This window comes from Phalangium opilio, unplaced genomic scaffold (genome assembly GCF_054372755.1).
Source record: "Phalangium opilio isolate 3A_F unplaced genomic scaffold, DU_Popi_V2 ptg000360l_1, whole genome shotgun sequence".
Taxonomy (NCBI): domain Eukaryota; kingdom Metazoa; phylum Arthropoda; class Arachnida; order Opiliones; family Phalangiidae; genus Phalangium; species Phalangium opilio.
In genome coordinates, this window is record NW_028324230.1 from 793,331 (window position 1) to 811,850 (window position 18,520).

The 18,520-nt window shown below is 47.8% G+C and overlaps 2 non-coding genes across 2 annotated transcripts; one reads left to right on the top strand and one right to left on the bottom strand.

Annotated features, from left to right (window-relative positions):
* The first annotated feature begins 132 nt into the window (after positions 1-132).
* TRNAH-AUG (transfer RNA histidin (anticodon AUG)) lies at positions 133-205 on the top strand. Its single transcript has one exon. It is a non-coding gene; the product is annotated as a tRNA-His (tRNA).
* A 13,361-nt stretch (positions 206-13,566) lies between these two features.
* TRNAH-AUG (transfer RNA histidin (anticodon AUG)) lies at positions 13,567-13,639 on the bottom strand. Its single transcript has one exon. It is a non-coding gene; the product is annotated as a tRNA-His (tRNA).
* Positions 13,640-18,520: the final 4,881 nt, after the last annotated feature.

An 18,520-nucleotide genomic window follows, 5' to 3' on the forward strand; every position in this document is an offset into this window, starting at 1 on the left:
ATTGTTAGCGCGTTCGGCTGTTAACCAATAGGTTGGTGGTTCGAGCCCACCCGGGACCGGTGTTGTGGGATCTCAAATGTAACGTAAAAACCAAAGTTTTTCCACAATACCTGACGACCATTGAATTTTTGGGTTTCCGTGGCGCATTGGTTAGCGCGTTCGGCTATGAACCGAAAGGTTGGTGGTTCGTGCCCATCCGGGAGCGGTGTTGTGAGGTCTCAGATGTGACGTAAAAAGTCGAGGTTTTTCCACAATACCTGACGAACATTTAATTTTTGGGCTTCCGTGGCGCAATGGTTAGCGCGCTCAACTGTTATTCAAAAGGTTGGTGGTTCGAGCGTACCCGGGAGCGGTGTTGTGATGTCTCAGATGTGACGTAAAAAGTCGAGGTTTTTCCACAATACCTGACGACCATTTAATATTTGGGCTTCCGTGGCGCAATGGTTAGCGCGTTCGGCTGTTAACCGAAAGGTTGGTGATTCGAGCCCACCCGAAAGCGGTGTTGTGAGGTCTCAGATGTAACGTAAAATGTCATAGTTTTTCCACAATACCTGACGACCATTTAATATTTGGGCTTACGTGGCGCAATGGTTAGTGCGCTCAGCTGTTATTCAAAAGGTTGGTGGTTCGAGCCCCTCCGGGAGCGTTTTGTGGGGTCTCAGATGTGACGTAAAAAGTCGAGGTTTTTCCACAATACCTGACGACCATTTAATATTTGGGCTTCCGTGGCGCAATGGTTAGCACGTTCGGCTGTTAACCGAAATGTTGGTGGTTCGAGCCCACCCGAAAGCGGTGTTGTGAAGTCTCAGATGTAACGTAATATGTCATAGTTTTTCCACAATACCTGACGACCATTTAATATTTGGGCTTACGTGGCGCAATGGTTAGTGCGCTCAGCTGTTATTCAAAAGGTTGGTGGTTCGAGCCCCTCCGGGAGCGTTTTGTGGGGTCTCAGATGTAACGTAAAAAGTCAGAGTTTCTCCACAATACCTGACAACCATTTAATTACTGAGCTTCCGTGGCTCAATGGTTAGCGCGTTCGGCTGTTAACCAATAGGTTGGTGGTTCGAGCCCATCCGGGAGCGGTGTTGTGAGGTCTCAGATGTAACGTAAAATGTCATAGTTTTTCCACAGCACCTGACGACCATTTAAATTTTGGGCTTCCGTGGCGCAATGGTTAGCGCGTTCAGCTGTTATTCAAAAGACTGGTGGTTTGAGCCCTCCCGGGAGCGGTGCTGTGAGGTCTCAGATGTAACGTAAAATGTCAGAGTTTTTCCACAATAACTGACGAACATTTAATTTTTGGGCTTCCGTGGCGCAATGGTTAGCGCGTTCAGCTGTTAATCGAAAGGTTGGTGGTTCGAGCCCATCCGGGGGCGGTGTTGTGAGGTCTCAGATGTGAAGTAAAAAGTCAAAGTTTTACCTCAATACCTGACGAAAATTTAATTTTTGGGCTTCAGTGGCGCAATGGTCAGCGCGTTCAGCTGTTAACCGAAAGGTTGGTGGTTCGAGCCCACCCGGGAGCGGTGTTTTTGGATCTCAAATGTAACGTAAAAAGCCAAAGTTTTTTCACAATACCTGACGACCATCTAATTCTTGGGCTTCCGTTGCGCAATGGTTAGCGCGTTCGGCTGTTGACCGAAAGGTTGGTGGTTCGAGCCCACCTGGGAGAGGTGTTGTAGGGTCTCAGATGTAACGTAAAAAGTCATAACTTATCCACAATACCTAACAACCATTTAATTTCTGAGCTTCTGTGGCTCACTGGTTAGCGCGTTCGGCTGTTAACCAGTAGGTTGGTGGTTCGAGCCCATCCGGGAGAAGTGTTGTGACGTCTCAGATGTAACGTAAAATGTCAGAGTTTTTCCACAATAACTGACGAACATTTAATTTTTGGGCTTCCGTGGCTCAATGGTTAGAGCGTTCGGCTGTTAACCAATAGGTTGGTGGTTCGAGCCCTCCCGGGAGCGGTGTTGTGACGTCTCAGATGTAACGTAAAATGTCAGAGTTTTTCCACAATACCTGACGAGCATTTAATTTTTGGGCTTCCGTGGCGCAATGGTTAGCGCGTTCGGCTGTTAACCGAAAGGTTGGAGGTTCGAGCCCATCCGGGAGCGGTGTTGTGAGGTCTCAGATGTGAAGTAAAAAGTCAAAGTTTTACCTCAATACCTGACGACCATTTAATATTTGGGCTTCCGTTGCGCTATGGTTAGCGCGTTCGGCTGTTAACCGAAAGGTTGGTGGTTCGAGCCCACCCGGGAGCGGTGTTGTGGGATCTCTAATGTAACGTAAAAACCCAAAGTTTTCCCACAATACCTGACGACCATTTAAATTTTGGGCTTCCGTGGCGCAATGGTTAGCGCGTTCAGCTATTATTCAATAGACTGGTGGTTTGAGCCCTCCCGGGAGCGGTGCTGTGAGGTCTCAGATGAAACGTAAAATGTCAGAGTTTTTCCACAATAACTGACGAACATTTAATTTTTGGGCTTCCGTGGCGCAATGGTTAGCGCGTTCAGCAGTAAAACAATAGGTTGGTGGTTCGAGCCCACCCGGGAGCGGTGTTGTGGGATCTCAAATGTAACGTAAAAAGCCAAAGTTTTTTCACAATACCTGACGACCATTTAATTCTTGGGCTTCCGTTGCGCAATGGTTAGCGCGCTCAACTGTTATTCAAAAGGTTGGTGGTTCGAGCGTACCCGGGAGCGGTGTTGTGATGTCTCAGATGTGACGTAAAAAGTCGCGGTTTTTCCACAATACCTGACGACCATTTAATATTTGGGCTTCCGTGGCGCAATGGTTAGCGCGTTCGGCTGTTAACCGAAAGGTTGGTGGTTCGAGCCCACCCGAAAGCGGTGTTGTGAGGTCTCAGATGTAACGTAAAATGTCATAGTTTTTCCACAATAACTGACGAACATTTAATTTCTGAACTTCCGTGGCTCAATGGTTAGCGCGTTCGGCTGTTAACCAATAGGTTGGTGGTTCGAGCCCATCTGGGAGCGGTGTTGTGAGGTCTCAGATGTAACTTAAAAAGTCAAACGTTTTCCACAATAACTGACGAACCGAAAGTTTGGTGGTTCGAGCCCATCCGGGAGCGTTTTGTGGTGTCTCAGATGTAACGTGAAAAGTCAGAGTTTTTCCACAATACCTGACGAACATTTAATTTTTGGGCTTCCGTGGCTCAATGGTTAGCGCGTTCGGCTGTTAACCAGTAAGTTGGTGGTTCGAGCCCACCCGAAACCGGTGTTGTGAGGTCTCAGATGTGGCGTAAAAAGTCAAGGTTTCTCCACAATACCTGACGACCAATTAATATTTGGGCTTCCGTGGTGCAATGGTTAGTGCGTTCAGCAGTTAACCGAAAGGTGGGTGGTTCGAGCCCACCCGGGAGAGGTGTTGTGGGGTCTCAGATGTAGCGTAAAAAGTCAAAACTTTTCCACAATACGGGACAACCATTTAATTCCTGAGCTTCCGTGGCTCAATGGTTAGCGCGTTCGGCTGTTAACCAATAGGTTGGTGGTTCGAGCCCACCCGGGAGCGGTGTTGTGGGGTCTCAGATGTAGCATAAAAATTCCAAACTTTTCCACAATACGTGATAACCATTTAATTTCTGAGCTTCCGTGGCTTAATTGTTAGCGCGTTCGGCTGTTAACCAATAGGTTGGTGGTTCGAGCCCACCCGAAAGCGGTGTTGTGGGGTCTCAGATGTAGCATAAAAATTCAAAACTTTTCCACAATACGTGATAACCATTTAATTTCTGGGCTTCCGTGGCGCAATGGTTAGCGCGTTCAGCTGTTAATCGAAAGGTTGGTGGTTCGAGCCCATCCGGGGGTGGTGTTGTGAGGTCTCAGATGTGAAGTAAAAAGTCAAAGTTTTACCTCAATACCTGACGAAAATTTAATTTTTGGGCTTCAGTGGCGCAATGGTCAGCGCGTTCAGCTGTTAACCGAAAGGTTGGTGGTTCGAGCCCACCCGGGAGCGGTGTTTTTGGATCTCAAATGTAACGTAAATAGCCAAAGTTTTTCCACAATACCTGACGAACATTTAATTTTTGGGCTTCCGTGGCTCAATGGTTAGCGCGTTCGGCTGTTAATCGAAAGGTTGGTGGTTCGAGCCCATCCGGGAGCGGTGTTGTGAGGTCTCAGATGTAGCGTGAAAAGTCAAACTTTTTCGATAATACGTGATAACCATTTATTTTCTGAGCTTCCGTGGCTCAATTGTTAGCGCGTTCGGCTGTTAACCAATAGGTTGGTGGTTCGAGCCCACCCGGGAGCGGTGTTTTGGGATCTCAAATGTAACGTAAATAGCCATAGTTTTTCCACAATACCTGTCGACCATTTAATTTTTGGGCGTCCGTGGCGCAATGGTTTGCGCGTTCGACTGTTAACCGAAAGGTTGGAGGTTCGAGCCCATCCGGGAGCGGTGTTGTGAGGTCTCAGATGTGAAGTAAAAAGTCAAAGTTTTACCTCAATACCTGACGACCATTTAATATTTGGGCTTCCGTTGCGCTATGGTTAGCGTGTTCGGCTGTTAACCGAAAGGTTGGTGGATCGAGCCCACCCGGGAGCGGTGTTGTGGGATCTCTAATGTAACGTAAAAACCCAAAGTTTTCCCACAATACCAGACGACCATTTAATTTTTGGGCGTCCGTGGCGCAATGGTTAGCGCGTTCGGCTGTTAACTGAAAGGTTGGTGGTTCGAGCCCATCTGGGAGCGGTGTTGTGAGGTCTCAGATGTAACGTAAAAAGTCAAACGTTTTCCACAAATTGTTAAATTAAATTAAGCAGATAGGCACGGGGCTTACAAGTCACAATGTGACTTAGCCCCGTAGCAAACTGTAATGTAATGAAAAGTAAAAAATAAACATTTTTGAATTTGAATTTGAATTGTGGAAAAGTTTTGACTTTTTACGCTACATCTGAGACCCCAAAACACCTCTCCCGGGTGGGCTCGAACCTTCAACCTTTCGATTAACAGCTGAACGCGCTAATCATTGCGCCACGGAAGCCCAAAAATTAAATGTTCGTGAGGTATTGTGGAAAAAATCTGACATTTTACGTTACATCTGAGACCTCACAACACCGCTCCCGGATGGACTCGAACCACCAACCTATTGGTTAACAGCCGAACGCGCTAACCATTGAGCCACGGAAGCTCAGAAATTGAATGGTTGTCAGGTATTGTGGATAAGTTATGATTATTACGTTACATCTGAGACCCTACAACACCTCTCCCGGTTGGGCTCGAACCACCAACCTTTCAATTAACAGCCGAACGCGCTAACCATTGCGCCTAGGAAGCCCAAAAAATAAATGGTCGTCAGATATTGTGGAAAAACTTTGGCTTTCTACGTTACATTTGGGATCCCACATCACCGCTCCCGGGTGGGCTCGAACCACCAACCTATTGGTTAACAGCCGAACGCGCTAACCATTGCGCCACGGAAGCCCAAAAACTAAATGGTCGTCAGGTATTGTGGAGAAACTTTGGTTTTCTACGTTACATTTGAGATCCCACAACACCGCTCCCGGGTGGGCTCGAACCACCAACCTATTGGTTAACAGCTGAACGCGCTAACCATTGCGCCACGGAAGCCCAAAAATTAAATGCTCGTCAGGTATTGTGTAAAAACCTTGACTTTTTACGTCACATCTGAGACCTCACAACACCGCTCCCGGATGGGCTCGAACCACCAACCTATTGGTTAACAGCCGAACGCGCTAACCATTGAGCCACGGGAGCTCAGAAATTAAATGGTTGTCACGTATTGTGGAAAAGTTTTGACTTTTTACGCTACATCTGAGACCCCACAACACCTCTCCCGGGTGGGCTCGAACCTTCAACCTTTCGATTAACAGCTGAACGCGCTAATCATTGCGCCACGGAAGCCCACAAATTAAATATTCGTCAGGTATTGTGGAAAAACTCTGACATTTTTCGTTACATCTGAGACCTCACAACACCGCTCCCGGATGGGCTCGAACCACCAACCTATTGGTTAACAGCCGAACGCGCTAACCATTGAGCCACGGAAGCTCAGAAATTGAATGGTTGTCAGGTATTGTGGATAAGTTATGACTTATTACGTTACATCTGAGACCCTACTACACCTCTCCCGGTTGGGCTCGAACCACCAACCTTTCGGTTAACAGCCGAACGCGCTAACCATTGCGCCTAGGAATCCCAAAAAATAAATGGTCGTCAGATATTGTGGAAAAACTTTGGCTTTCTACGTTACATTTGAGATCCCACATCACCGCTCCCAGGTGGGCTCGAACCACCAACCTATTGGTTAACAGCCGAACGCGCTAACCATTGCGCCACGGAAGCCCAAAAACTAGAGACGTCACAACACTTCTCCCGGATGGGCTCGAACCACCAACCTATTAGTTAACAGCCGAACATTGAGCCACGGAAGCTCAGAAAATAAATGGTTATCATGTATTACGGAAAAAGTTTGACTTTTCACGCTACATCTGAGACCTCACAACACCGCTCCCGGATGGGCTCGAACCACCAACCTTTCGATTAACAGCTGGACGCGCTAATTATTGCGCCACGGAAGCCCAGAAATGAAATGTTCGCCAAGTATTGTGGAAAAACTCTGACATTTTACGTAACATCTGAGACGTCACAACACCGCTCCCGGATGGGCTCGAACCACCAACCTTTCGGTTAACAGCCGAACGCGCTAACCATTGCGCCACGGACGCCCAAAAATTAAATGGTCGTCTGGTATTGTGGAAAAACTTTGGCTATTTACGTTACATTTGAGATCCCAAAACACCGCTCCCGGGTGGGCTCGAACCACCAACCTTTCGATTAACAGCTGGACGCGCTAATTATTGCGCCACGGAAGCCCAGAAATGAAATGTTCGTCAGGTATTGTGGAAAAACTCTGACATTTTACGTAACATCTGAGACGTCACAACACCGCTCCCGGATGGGCTCGAACCACCAACCTTTCGGTTAACAGCCGAACGCGCTAACCATAGCGCAACGGAAGCCCAAATATTAAATGGTCGTCAGGTATTGAGGTAAAACTTTGACTTTTTACTTCACATCTGAGACCTCACAACACCGCTCCCGGATGGGCTCGAACCTCCAACCTTTCGGTTAACAGCCGAACGCGCTAACCATTGCGCCACGGACGCCCAAAAATTAAATGGTCGACAGGTATTGTGGAAAAACTTTGGCTATTTACGTTACATTTGAGATCCCAAAACACCGCTCCCGGGTGGGCTCGAACCACCAACCTATTGGTTAACAGCCGAACGCGCTAACAATTCAGCCACGGAAGCTCAGAAAATAAATGGTTATCACGTATTATGGAAAAAGTTTGACTTTTCACGCTACATCTGAGACCTCACAACACCGCTCCCGGATGGGCTCGAACCACCAACCTTTCGATTAACAGCCGAACGCGCTAACCATTGAGCCACGGAAGCCCAAAAATTAAATGTTCGTCAGGTATTGTGGAAAAACTCTGACATTTTACGTTACATCTGAGACGTCACAACACCTCTCCCGGATGGGCTCGAACCACCAACCTGTTAGTTAACAGCCGAACGCGCTAACCGTTGAGCCACGGAAGCTCAGAAAATAAATGGTTATCATGTATAAGGGAAAAAGTTTGACTTTTCACGCTACATCTGAGACCTCACAACACCGCTCCCGGATGGGCTCGAACCACCAACCTTTCGGTTAACAGCCGAACGCGCTAACCATTCGCCACGGACGGCCAAAAATTAAATGGTCGTCAGGTATTGTGGAAAAACTTTGGCTATTTACGTTACATTTGAGATCCCAAAACACCGCTCCCGGGTGGGCTCGAACCACCAACCTTTCGATTAACAGCTGGACGCGCTAATTATTGCGCCACGGAAGCCCAGAAATGAAATGTTCGTCAGGTATTGTGGAAAAACTCTGACATTTTACGTAACATCTGAGACGTCACAACACCGCTCCCGGATGGGCTCGAACCACCAACCTATTGGTTAACAGCCGAACGCGCTAACCATTGAGCCACGGAAGCTCAGAAATTGAATGGTTGTCAGGTATTGTGGATAAGTTATGACTCATTACGTTACATCTGAGACCCTACTACACCTCTCCCGGTTGGGCTCGAACCACCAACCTTTCGGTTAACAGCCGAACGCGCTAACCATTGCGCCTAGGAATCCCAAAAAATAAATGGTCGTCAGATATTGTGGAAAAACTTTGGCTTTCTACGTTACATTTGAGATCCCACATCACCGCTCCCGGGTGGGCTCGAACCACCAACCTATTGGTTAACAGCCGAACGCGCTAACCATTGCACCACGGAAGCCCAAAAGCTAGAGACGTCACAACACTTCTCCCGGATGGGCTCGAACCACCAACCTATTAGTTAACAGCCGAACATTGAGCCACGGAAGCTCAGAAAATAAATGGTTATCATGTATTACGGAAAAAGTTTGACTTTTCACGCTACATCTGAGACCTCACAACACCGCTCCCGGATGGGCTCGAACCACCAACCTTTCGATTAACAGCTGGACGCGCTAATTATTGCGCCACGGAAGCCCAGAAATGAAATGTTCGTCAAGTATTGTGGAAAAACTCTGACATTTTACGTAACATCTGAGACGTCACAACACCGCTCCCGGATGGGCTCGAACCACCAACCTTTCGGTTAACAGCCGAACGCGCTAACCATTGCGCCACGGACGCCCAAAAATTAAATGGTCGTCTGGTATTGTGGAAAAACTTTGGCTATTTACGTTACATTTGAGATCCCAAAACACCGCTCCCGGGTGGGCTCGAACCACCAACCTTTCGATTAACAGCTGGACGCGCTAATTATTGCGCCACGGAAGCCCAGAAATGAAATGTTCGTCAGGTATTGTGGAAAAACTCTGACATTTTACGTAACATCTGAGACGTCACAACACCGCTCCCGGATGGGCACGAACCACCAACCTATTGGTTAACAGCCGAACGCGCTAACCATTGAGCCACGGAAGCTCAGAAATTGAATGGTTGTCAGGTATTGTGGATAAGTTATGACTTATTACGTTACATCTGAGACCCTACTACACCTCTCCCGGTTGGGCTCGAACCACCAACCTTTCGGTTAACAGCCGAACGCGCTAACCATTGCGCCTAGGAATCCCAAAAAATAAATGGTCGTCAGATATTGTGGAAAAACTTTGGCTTTCTACGTTACATTTGAGATCCCACATCACCGCTCCCGGGTGGGCTCGAACCACCAACCTATTGGTTAACAGCCGAACGCGCTAACCATTGCACCACGGAAGCCCAAAAACTAGAGACGTCACAACACTTCTCCCGGATGGGCTCGAACCACCAACCTATTAGTTAACAGCCGAACATTGAGCCACGGAAGCTCAGAAAATAAATGTTTATCATGTATTACGGAAAAGGTTTGACTTTTCACGCTACATCTGAGACCTCACAACACCGCTCCCGGATGGGCTCGAACCACCAACCTTTCGATTAACAGCTGGACGCGCTAATTATTGCGCCACGGAAGCCCAGAAATGAAATGTTCGTCAAGTATTGTGGAAAAACTCTGACATTTTACGTAACATCTGAGACGTCACAACACCGCTCCCGGATGGGCTCGAACCACCAACCTTTCGGTTAACAGCCGAACGCGCTAACCATTGCGCCACGGACGCCCAAAAATTAAATGGTCGTCTGGTATTGTGGAAAAACTTTGGCTATTTACGTTACATTTGAGATCCCAAAACACCGCTCCCGGGTGGGCTCGAACCACCAACCTTTCGATTAACAGCTGGACGCGCTAATTATTGCGCCACGGAAGCCCAGAAATGAAATGTTCGTCAGGTATTGTGGAAAAACTCTGACATTTTACGTAAAATCTGAGACGTCACAACACCGCTCCCGGATGGGCTCGAACCACCAACCTTTCGGTTAACAGCCGAACGCGCTAACCATTGCGCCACGGACGCCCAAAAATTAAATGGTCGTCTGGTATTGTGGGAAAACTTTGGGTTTTTACGTTACATTAGAGATCCCACAACACCGCTCCCGGGTGGGCTCGAACCACCAACCTTTCGGTTAACAGCCGAACGCGCTAACCATAGCGCAACGGAAGCCCAAATATTAAATGGTCGTCAGGTATTGAGGTAAAACTTTGACTTTTTACTTCACATCTGAGACCTCACAACACCGCTCCCGGATGGGCTCGAACCTCCAACCTTTCGGTTAACAGCCGAACGCGCTAACCATTGCGCCACGGACGCCCAAAAATTAAATGGTCGACAGGTATTGTGGAAAAACTTTGGCTATTTACGTTACATTTGAGATCCCAAAACACCGCTCCCGGGTGGGCTCGAACCACCAACCTATTGGTTAACAGCCGAACGCGCTAACAATTCAGCCACGGAAGCTCAGAAAATAAATGGTTATCACGTATTATGGAAAAAGTTTGACTTTTCACGCTACATCTGAGACCTCACAACACCGCTCCCGGATGGGCTCGAACCACCAACCTTTCGATTAACAGCCGAACGCGCTAACCATTGAGCCACGGAAGTCCAAAAATTAAATGTTCGTTAGGTATTGTGGAAAAACTCTGACATTTTACGTTACATCTGAGACGTCACAACACCTCTCCCGGATGGGCTCGAACCACCAACCTGTTAGTTAACAGCCGAACGCGCTAACCATTGAGCCACGGAAGCTCAGAAAATAAATGGTTATCATGTATAAGGGAAAAAGTTTGACTTTTCACGCTACATCTGAGACCTCACAACACCGCTCCCGGATGGGCTCGAACCACCAACCTTTCGGTTAACAGCCGAACGCGCTAACCATTCGCCACGGACGGCCAAAAATTAAATGGTCGTCAGGTATTGTGGAAAAACTTTGGCTATTTACGTTACATTTGAGATCCCAAAACACCGCTCCCGGGTGGGCTCGAACCACCAACCTTTCGATTAACAGCTGGACGCGCTAATTATTGCGCCACGGAAGCCCAGAAATGAAATGTTCGTCAGGTATTGTGGAAAAACTCTGACATTTTACGTAACATCTGAGACGTCACAACACCGCTCCCGGATGGGCTCGAACCACCAACCTTTCGGTTAACAGCCGAACGCGCTAACCATTGCGCCACGGACGCCCAAAAATTAAATGGTCGACAGGTATTGTGGAAAAACTTTGGCTATTTACGTTACATTTGAGATCCCAAAACACCGCTCCCGGGTGGGCTCGAACCACCAACCTATTGGTTAACAGCCGAACGCGCTAACAATTGAGCCACGGAAGCTCAGAAAATAGATGGTTATCACGTATTATGGAAAAAGTTTGACTTTTCACGCTACATCTGAGACCTCACAACACCGCTCCCGGATGGGCTCGAACCACCAACCTTTCGATTAACAGCCGAACGCGCTAACCATTGAGCCACGGAAGCCAAAAAATTAAATGTTCGTCAGGTATTGTGGAAAAACTCTGACATTTTACGTTACATCTGAGACGTCACAACACCTCTCCCGGATGGGCTCGAACCACCAACCTGTTAGTTAACAGCCGAACGCGCTAACCATTGAGCCACGGAAGCTCAAAAATAAATGGTTATCATGTATTAGGGAAAAAGTTTGACTTTTCACGCTACATCTGAGACCTCACAACACCGCTCCCGGATGGGCTCGAACCACCAACCTTTCGGTTAACAGCCGAACGCGCTAACCATTCGCCACGGACGGCCAAAAATTAAATGGTCGTCAGGTATTGTGGAAAAACTTTGGCTATTTACGTTACATTTGAGATCCCAAAACACCCCTCCCGAGTGGGCTCGAACCACCAACCTTTCGATTAACAGCTGGACGCGCTAATTATTGCGCCACGGAAGCCCAGAAATGAAATGTTCGTCAGGTATTGTGGAAAAACTCTGACATTTTACGTAACATCTGAGACGTCACAACACCGCTCCCGGATGGGCTCGAACCACCAACCTTTCGGTTAACAGCCGAACGCGCTAACCATTGCGCCACGAACGCCCAAAAATTAAATGGTCGTCTGGTATTGTGGGAAAACTTTGGGTTCTTACGTTACATTAGAGATCCCACAACACCGCTCCCGGGTGGGCTCGAACCACCAACCTTTCGGTTAACAGCCGAACGCGCTAACTATAGCGCAACGGAAGCCCAAATATTAAATGGTCGTCAGGTATTGAGGTAAAACTTTGACTTTTTACTTCACATCTGAGACCTCACAACACCGCTCCCGGATGGGCTCGAACCTCCAACCTTTCGGTTAACAGCCGAACGCGCTAACCATTGCGCCACGGACGCCCAAAAATTAAATGGTCGACAGGTATTGTGGAAAAACTTTGGCTATTTACGCTACATCTGAGACCTCACAACACCGCTCCCGGATGGGCTCGAACCACCAACCTTTCGATTAACAGCCGAACGCGCTAACCATTGAGCCACGGAAGCCCAAAAATTAAATGCTCGTCAGGTATTGTGGAAAAACTCTGACATTTTACGTTACATCTGAGACGTCACAACACCGCTCCCGGGAGGGCTCGAACCACCAACCTATTGGTTAACAGCCGAACGCTCTAACCATTGAGCCACGGAAGCCCAAAAATTAAATGTTCGTCAGGTATTGTGGAAAAACTCTGACATTTTACGTTACATCTGAGACGTCACAACACTTCTCCCAGATGGGCTCGAACCACCAACCTATTGGTTAACAGCCGAACGCGCTAACCATTGAGCCACAGAAGCTCAGAAATTAAATGGTTGTTAGGTATTGTGGATAAGTTATGACTTTTTACGTTACATCTGAGACCCTACAACACCTCTCCCAGGTGGGCTCGAACCACCAACCTTTCGGTCAACAGCCGAACGCGCTAACCATTGCGCAACGGAAGCCCAAGAATTAAATGGTCGTCAGGTATTGTGAAAAAACTTTGGCTTTTTACGTTACATTTGAGATCCCACAACACCGCTCCCGGGTGGGCTCGAACCACCAACATATTGATTTACTGCTGAACGCGCTAACCATTGCGCCACGGAAGCCCAAAATTTAAATGGTCGTCAGGTGCTGTGGAAAAACTATGACATTTTACGTTACATCTGAGACCTCACAACACCGCTCCCGGATGGGCTCGAACCACCAACCTATTGGTTAACAGCCGAACGCGCTAACCATTGAGCCACGGAAGCTCAGTAATTAAATGGTTGTCAGGTATTGTGGAGAAACTCTGTCTTTTTACGTTACATCTGAGACCCCACAAAACGCTCCCGGAGGGGCTCGAACCACCAACCTTTTGAATAACAGCTGAGCGCACTAACCATTGCGCCACGTAAGCCCAAATATTAAATGGTCGTCAGGTATTGTGGAAAAACCTCGACTTTTTACGTCACATCTGAGACATCACAACACCGCTCCCGGGTACGCTCGAACCACCAACCTTTTGAATAACAGTTGAGCGCGCTAACCATTGCGCCACGGAAGCCCAAAAATTAAATGTTCGTCAGGTATTGTGGAAAAACCTCGACTTTTTACGTCACATCTGAGACCTCACAACACCGCTCCCGGATGGGCACGAACCACCAACCTTTCGGTTCATAGCCGAACGCGCTAACCAATGCGCCACGGAAACCCAAAAATTCAATGGTCGTCAGGTATTGTGGAAAAACTTTGGTTTTTACGTTACATTTGAGATCCCACAACACCGGTCCCGGGTGGGCTCGAACCACCAACCTATTGGTTAACAGCCGAACGCGCTAACAATTAAGCCACGGAAGCTCAGAAATTAAATGGTTATCACGTATTGTGGAAAAGTTTTGAATTTTTATGCTACATCTGAGACCCCACAACACCGCTCCCGGGTGGGCTCGAACCACCAACCTATTGGTTAACAGCCGAACGCGCTAACCATTGAGCCACGGAAGCTCAGGAATTAAATGGTTGTCCCGTATTGTGGAAAAGTTTTGACTTTTTACGCTACATCTGAGACCCCACAACACCTCTCCCGGGTGGGCTCGAACCACCCACCTTTCGGTTAACTGCTGAACGCACTAACCATTGCACCACGGAAGCCCAAATATTAATTGGTCGTCAGGTATTGTGGAAAAACTCTGACTTTTCACGTTACATCTGAGACACCACAAAACGCTCCCGGATGGGCTCGAACCACCAAACTTTCGGTTCGTCAGTTATTGTGGAAAACGTTTGACTTTTTAAGTTACATCTGAAACCTCACAACACCGCTCCCAGATGGGCTCGAACCACCAACCTATTGGTTAACAGCCGAACGCGCTAACCATTGAGCCACGGAAGTTCAGAAGTTAAATGTTCGTCAGTTATTGTGGAAAAACTATGACATTTTACGTTACATCTGAGACCTCACAACACCGCTTTCGGGTGGGCTCGAACCACCAACCTTTCGGTTAACAGCCGAACGCGCTAACCATTGCGCCACGGAAGCCCAAATATTAAATGGTCGTCAGGTATTGTGGAAAAACCGCGACTTTTTACGTCACATCTGAGACATCACAACACCGCTCCCGGGTACGCTCGAACCACCAACCTTTTGAATAACAGTTGAGCGCGCTAACCATTGCGCAACGGAAGTCCAAAAATTAAATGGTCGTCAGGTATTGTGAAAAAACTTTGGCTTTTTACGTTACATTTGAGATCCCACAACACCGCTCCCGGGTGGGCTCGAACCACCAACCTATTGTTTTACTGCTGAAGGCGCTAACCATTGCGCCACGGAAGCCCAAAAATTAAATGTTCGTCAGTTATTGTGGAAAAACTCTGACATTTTACGTTACATCTGAGACCTCACAGCACCGCTCCCGGGAGGGCTCAAACCACCAGTCTTTTGAATAATAGCTGAACGCGCTAACCATTGCGCCACGGAAGCCCAAAATTTAAATGGTCGTCAGGTGCTGTGGAAAAACTATGACATTTTACGTTAAATCTGAGACCTCACAACACCGCTCCCGGATGGGCTCGAACCACCAACCTATTGGTTAACAGCCGAACGCGCTAACCATTGAGCCACGGAAGCTCAGTAATTAAATGGTTGTCAGGTATTGTGGAGAAACTCTGACTTTTTACGTTACATCTGAGACCCCACAAAACGCTCCCGGAGGGGCGCGAACCACCAACCTTTTGAATAACAGCTGAGCGCACTAACCATTGCGCCACGTAAGCCTAAATATTAAATGGTCGTCAGGTATTGTGGAAAAACTATGACATTTTACGTTACATCTGAGACCTCACAACACCGCTTTCGGGTGGGCTCGAACCACCAACCTTTCGGTTAACAGCCGAACGCGCTAACCATTGCGCCACGGAAGCCCAAATATTAAATGGTCGTCAGGTATTGTGGAAAAACCTCGACTTTTTACGTCACATCTGAGACCCCACAAAACGCTCCCGGAGGAGCTCGAACCACCAACCTTTTGAATAACAGCTGAGCGCACTAACCATTGCGCCACGTAAGCCCAAATATTAAATGGTCGTCAGGTATTGTGGAAAAACTATGACATTTTACGTTACATCTGAGACCTCACAACACCGCTTTCGGGTGGGCTCGAACCACCAACCTTTCGGTTAACAGCCGAACGCGCTAACCATTGCGCCACGGAAGCCCATATATTAAATGGTCGTCAGGTATTGTGGAAAAACCTCGACTTTTACGTCACATCTGAGACATCACAACACCGCTCCCGGGTACGCTCGAACCACCAACCTTTTGAATAACAGTTGATCGCGCTAACCATTGCGCCACGGAAGCCCAAAAATTAAATGTTCGTCAGGTATTGTGGAAAAACCTCGACTTTTTACGTTACATTTGAGATCCCACAACACCGGTCCCGGGTGGGCTCGAACCACCAACCTATTGGTTAACAGCCGAACGCGCTAACAATTAAGCCACGGAAGCTCAGAAATTAAATGGTTATCACGTATTGTGGAAAAGTTTTGAATTTTTATGCTACATCTGAGACCCCACAACACCGCTCCCGGATGGGCTCGAACCACCAACTTTTCGATTAACAGCCGAACGCGCTAACCATTGAGCCACGGAAGTCCAAAAATTAAATGTTCGTCAGGTATTGTGGAAAAACTCTGACATTTTACGTAACATCTGAGACGTCACAACACCGCTCCCGGATGGGCTCGAACCACCAACCTTTCGGTTAACAGCCGAACGCGCTAACCATTGCGCCACGGACGCCCAAAAATTAAATGGTCGTCTGGTATTGTGGGAAAACTTTGGGTTTTTACGTTACATTAGAGATCCCACAACACCGCTCCCGGGTGGGCTCGAACCACCAACCTTTCGGTTAACAGCCGAACGCGCTAACCATAGCGCAACGGAAGCCCAAATATTAAATGGTCGTCAGGTATTGAGGTAAAACTTTGACTTTTTACTTCACATCTGAGACCTCACAACACCGCTCCCGGATGGGCTCGAACCTCCAACCTTTCGGTTAACAGCCGAACGCGCTAACCATTGCGCCACGGACGCCCAAAAATTAAATGGTCGACAGGTATTGTGGAAAAACTTTGGCTATTTACGTTACATTTGAGATCCCAAAACACCGCTCCCGGGTGGGCTCGAACCACCAACCTATTGGTTAACAGCCGAACGCGCTAACAATTGAGCCACGGAAGCTCAGAAAATAAATGGTTATCACGTATTATGGAAAAAGTTTGACTTTTCACGCTACATCTGAGACCTCACAACACCGCTCCCGGATGGGCTCGAACCACCAACCTTTCGATTAACAGCCGAACGCGCTAACCATTGAGCCACGGAAGCCCAAAAATTAAATGTTCGTCAGGTATTGTGGAAAAACTCTGACATTTTACGTTACATCTGAGACGTCACAACACCTCTCCCGGATGGGCTCGAACCACCAACCTGTTAGTTAACAGCCGAACGCGCTAACCATTGAGCCACGGAAGCTCAGAAAATAAATGGTTATCATGTATTAGGGAAAAAGTTTGACTTTTCACGCTACATCTGAGACCTCACAACACCGCTCCCGGATGGGCTCGAACCACCAACCTTTCGGTTAACAGCCGAACGCGCTAACCATTCGCCACGGACGGCCAAAAATTAAATGGTCGTCAGGTATTGTGGAAAAACTTTGGCTATTTACGTTACATTTGAGATCCCAAAACACCCCTCCCGGGTGGGCTCGAACCACCAACCTTTCGATTAACAGCTGGACGCGCTAATTATTGCGCCACGGAAGCCCAGAAATGAAATGTTCGTCAGGTATTGTGGAAAAACTCTGACATTTTACGTAACATCTGAGACGTCACAACACCGCTCCCGGATGGGCTCGAACCACCAACCTTTCGGTTAACAGCCGAACGCGCTAACCATTGCGCCACGGACGCCCAAAAATTAAATGGTCGTCTGGTATTGTGGGAAAACTTTGGGTTTTTACGTTACATTAGAGATCCCACAACACCGCTCCCGGGTGGGCTCGAACCACCAACCTTTCGGTTAACAGCCGAACGCGCTAACCATAGCGCAACGGAAGCCCAAATATTAAATGGTCGTCAGGTATTGAGGTAAAACTTTGACTTTTTACTTCACATCTGAGACCTCACAACACCGCTCCCGGATGGGCTCGAACCTCCAACCTTTCGGTTAACAGCCGAACGCGCTAACCATTGCGCCACGGACGCCCAAAAATTAAATGGTCGTCAGGTATTGTGGAAAAACTTTGGCTATTTACGTTTCATTTGAGATCCCAAAACACCCCTCCCGGGTGGGCTCGAACCACCAACCTTTCGATTAACAGCTGGACGCGCTAATTATTGCGCCACGGAAGCCCAGAAATGAAATGTTCGTCAGGTATTGTGGAAAAACTCTGACATTTTACGTAACATCTGAGACGTCACAACACCGCTCCCGGATGGGCTCGAACCACCAACGTTTCGGTTAACAGCCGAACGCGCTAACCATTGCGCCACGGACGCCCAAAAATTAAATGGTCGACAGGTATTGTGGAAAAACTTTGGCTATTTATGTTACATTTGAGATCCCAAAACACCGCTCCCGGGTGGGCTCGAACCACCAACCTATTGGTTAACAGCCGAACGCGCTAACAATTGAGCCACGGAAGCTCAGAAAATAAATGGTTATCACGTATTATCGAAAAAGTTTGACTTTTCACGCTACATCTGAGACCTCACAACACCGCTCCCGGATGGGCTCGAACCACCAACCTTTCGATTAACAGCCGAACGCGCTAACCATTGAGCCACGGAAGCTCAAAAATTAAATGTTCGTCAGGTATTGTGGAAAAACTCTGACATTTTACGTTACATCTGAGACGTCACAACACCTCTCCCGGATGGGCTCGAACCACCAACCTATTGGTTAACAGCCGAACGCGCTAACCATTCGCTACGGACGCCCAAAAATTAAATGGTCGTCAGGTATTGTGGAAAAACTTTGGCTATTTACGTTACATTTGAGATCCAAAAACACCGCTCCCGGGTGGGC